The sequence below is a fragment of the Dipodomys spectabilis genome, unplaced genomic scaffold (genome assembly GCF_019054845.1).
Source record: "Dipodomys spectabilis isolate Male_0828 unplaced genomic scaffold, ASM1905484v1 ptg000612l, whole genome shotgun sequence".
In the NCBI taxonomy this organism is placed as follows: domain Eukaryota; kingdom Metazoa; phylum Chordata; class Mammalia; order Rodentia; family Heteromyidae; genus Dipodomys; species Dipodomys spectabilis.
Window position 1 is genome coordinate 1898128 of NW_024871289.1, and position 4743 is coordinate 1902870.

Genomic DNA, 4743 nt, shown 5'->3' on the forward strand with positions numbered 1-4743 from the left:
CCACGAATAAATTTTTGGCCATGCTGGCATTTCAACTCACTGCCTACAATGCCCAATCCATAAATGGGGTCACAGTCTTAACACACCAGCCTACAGGAAACTGAGCTGCCAGGAAATTCTGAGGACCTTTGATCAAGCCAAAGTAGTGCCCAATATATATATTGATAGATATGTATATGTGTATGTGTGTGTGTCTCTCTCTCTCTTTATATATATATATTTTATATAATATTATATATAATATATCATATAATATTATATATATTATATATAATATATCATATGATATATCATATGATATATATAATATATATATCATTGTGTAAAATATATCATATATCATATGATATATATAATATATGATATATAATATATACATAATATTATATGATATATGATATATATTATATATTATATAATATATTGTAACATATATTATATATTATATGATATATTGTATATCATATAATATAATATATCATATGATATATTATATATAATATTATATTACATATTATATATATGATACTTATATTATATATATAACATAATATATTATATATTATATTAAATATTATATTAAATATTATATATATTATATATAATATTATATAATATATATAACGTAAAATATATATTATATATAATATTATATAATATATAATATATATAACATATAATGTATATTATATATAATATTATATAATATATATAATATATATAACATATATTATATATTATATTAAATATTATATATGATATTATATAATATACATAATATATATAACATATAATATAATATATAATATTATATATCATATATGTTATATAAAATATATATAATATAATATTATATTATAAATAATATATATTATATATATAAAGAGAGAGAGGGAATGTGAGGGTATTAAATTATATATATATATATTATTACCAATTATTAGTTATTACATTATGCCACCATTTAATGATGTATCATGGTTGAATACTTATAAAAGCATTCTTTAAAAATTAATTAATATCCGTCCATTAGGGGAATCATACAATAGTGCTAAAATGGACGATGTAAATCCAATAATATTTGTGTGGCATTCTAAAATAGAATCATGAATGGAGTGCAAATTTAATTATTACTTTTATAGCATTCCATTAGCATTCAAATGATTAGGAATGAGTTTGTCAGGATCTCCCTCCATTTGTGGATGGCAGTCCTAGCATTTGAAGTCCAAGCCTGGGTAGTTTACTTCGAATGCCAATCATTGGAATGACACCATGAAGATTTCAGATTGTCACAATTAAAAAAAGAACAAGAACAGAAGAAATCCAGGTGTCAATGGCTCCTGCCTGTAATCCTAGCTCCTCAGGAGGCTGAGAATGTAGAGAATGCCATTTTGAATTCAGCCAGGGCAGGAAAGTCGGTGACACTCTTATTTCTAACAGATCACCAGAAAAAAAAAAAATGAGTGGGATTGTGGCTCAATTTTCAGAGTGCTACCCTTGAGCAAAAGGAGCTCAGGGACACGGCCTAGGCTCATAGTACAAACACAGAACTGCCCACCCTCCCCCCAAAAGGAGGCAATCACTCCATGTCTCTGTGTATGGGTGGATGATGTATGGATGATGGGCATTCGGCAGCTTGCCCATGCTCAGCCCACCCAACTTGGCCAAGCTGGGACAAGCCCTCAGAGTTCCTAGGCTGTAGGAGTGGTTGAAGGTTCTGGATCCATATTATCTATCCCTATGTAGTACGTGAGCCTAGACCGCTAGGGCCTGGTGGCTCTCACTCATTCATCATTCCTCATTGCAGAGTCACAGACTGGTCCAAAATTTCGGCAAAGATATGAAATAGCAATTTCTATGCCGAAAGGGGTAAGCCAATAAATCCCACCCTCATAATTCCTGTTACAAGTCAGCCTTGGGCTGCGAATGTGGATTAGCGGTAGAGTGATTACCTAGTTTGCACGAAGCCCTGGGTTCGATTCCTCAGTAATGCAGAAACAGAAAAAGCCAAAAGTGGCACTGTAGCTAGCCTTGAGCAAAAGAAGCTAAGGAATATGCCCAGACCTTGAGTTCAAGCCTGATGACTGGCAAAAAAAAAAAAGAAGTGAGCCTGGTGAGACATATTCTTCTGGGACTCAGGAGGTCCGAGGTGAGAGGTAAGAGGTAGAGGGCAGCTGCTGGTGGCTCACCACTGTAATCTCAGCTATTCAGGAGGCTGAGATCTGAGGATCACAATTACAAGCAGGAAAGTCTATATGAGACACTTTTGTCCAATTAAACACCTAAAAAACCAGAAGTAGAGCTGTGGTTCAAGTAGTAGACTGATAACCTTGAGCAGAAAAGCTAACAGATAGCATCCAGGCCATGAATTCAAACCCCAGAACACACACACACACACACATACACACACACACACACACACACACACACACACCAAGATAGAGCATTTGCCAGTAAGCCTGCACAAGTTCCACCTCTAGAGAGAGAAAGGAAGGAAAGATTTGCTCCAAGAGGTGATATAACCAGTGCCAAAATTCCACAGGAGTTCTAAGGTTTGGAACAAGACAGAGAACCTTAGGCAGAAGGTACAGAATGGGCAAAGGTCCTGAGGTGTGGTGTAGAGCAGGTGGTGTGTGTGGAATGAAGGTTCTGTGGCTTCAGACAAGTCTGGCAGGACATTCAAGGCTGGGTCAAGGTTTGTACTTGAGTCACAGGTATGAAAGAGGGTGGAGTCCCAGAATGGGGCCCAGAGAGAAGATTAGCTTTTCTTTTCACCATGGACCCCCGCCATTTCCTGTGGCTGGAAGCCTATTTTTCACAGCTCCTGACTCTTAGGCATCCTTTGCATTGAGGAGTCAGGGCAAATGCAGGGACGAATACTTGCTTAAGTAAAGCTTCTGGGCTGGGAAGGTAGCTCAGTGGTAGAGTGCTTGCCTTGCAAGCATGAGGCTCTGGGTTCAATTCCTCAGCACCACATATGCAAAAAGAATAAAACAGGAAGAGGTATTGTGGCTCAAGTGTAAGAGCGCTAGTCTTGAGCTGAAGAGCTGAGGGACAGTGCCCAGGCACAGAGTTCAGGCCCATGACCGGACCCACCCCTACCCCAAAAAAAAAGAAAGAAAAGAAAAGCTTCTAACCCAATGCCATCAGTGGCTCAACCCCTTTAAATCCTAGCTTCTCAGGAGACTGGGATCAGAGACCGTGGACCAAAGCCAGCTCAGGGAAGGAAAGTTAGTGAAACTCTTCTTGTCAGTGAACTACCAAAAGCCAGAAATGGTGCTGTGGCTCAAGTGGTAGAGTGCCAGCCTTGAGGGAAAATCTTAAGTGACTGGAGCCCAGACCCTGAGTTCAAGGCCAGTAATTGCATTAAAAAAAGCTTTCAGGAGCTCCTTGTCCACTGTGGTGAATGGCCAGATGAGCTGGGCATCAGTGGCTCACGCCTGTCCCCCTAGCTCCTCAGGAGGCTGAGATCTGAGGAGCATGGATCAAAGCCAGCCCGTGCAAGAAAGTCCAGGAGATTCTGATCTCCAAGGAACCACCATAAAACTGGAAGTGATGCTCTAGCTCAAGCAATAAGCTGAAGAGCTGAGGGGACAGCGCCCAGGCCCAGACTTCCAGTCCCAAGACCAACTCCCCTGGCCTGCTTGGAACTCACTTTTTGGCTCTAGCCAGCGTACTTTCCAGTGAGCCCCTGAGTTTCTCCCAATGTCTAGGTGTCCTACAAGTCTTGAGAGCAGCCCATTTGGAGGCCTTTGCTTACAGAGTGGGCCACATTATCAGAGAAGTATCTAGCCTTGGGGAACGGAGGTCATCAGAATGGCAACTGTCATGGGTGCAGTGTGGATCTGAGAGGTAAATCAACTTCTTGGACCACGGTTTGGGGCAAGGAGGGCCAGAAGCTGCAAGATGGCATGGCAGGTAATGCCTGCTCATGCAGTATCACAAGAGTGCAAATCTGTCAGGCACACCCCGAGCGGGTGTTGAGTTGGGTTCATGAAAGAATTGTGGGCTCACAAATACACAGCCAGCTGGCTGCTGCTTGTAGCAGTTGCTATCCCAGGAGTCCCAGGGCTCAGAGCCCTGCTTTCCTTACCAGTGCTCAGGGGCAGATGAAGGTCTGCAATCGTTGGCCTACTATTAAGGAGCATCCGTAGTGTCCTTTCCCTTGGCCCTGTGGCCCCGTGCATGGATGGAGGGGTAGGTTCCATTGAACTTGCTGCCATGGCACAGACCCCTCAGCCCAAGAAGGAGTTAGGGAGAAACCACTTGAACGGCTTAAGAGTTTACTACTACTATGCCTCAGGACTTCCCCCAGTTCTGGCTCAGCTCATCATTACCACCTTTCTGTGTGTGGGTGCATCTTGGTATTAGGGCTTGAACTCAAGGCCCAGGCTCTGTCCCTCAGGTTTTTTCATTCAAGGCTAGCACTTTACCACTTGAGCCAGAGCTTTTCTTTCAGCTTTTGGGTGCTATTGGGAGAGGAGAGTCTCACACACTTTTCTAGCTGGGCTGCCTCTGAATGACAATCCTCAGATCTCAGCCTTCTGAGTAGCTAGGAATATGAGAGTATGACCTATTAGCACCTGGCCACACTGTCCTTCTTGGCTAAAGACAGAGTGCCTCTCTCCCAGCCTAGCACCCATGTACAGTTACCCCTCCTGTCCCACCCCTAATCCTCCAGGCTTCACAGGAATCATACCCTCCCCTGAGGACAAAGAAATAGGATCAGGTTTGAGCTTTTTG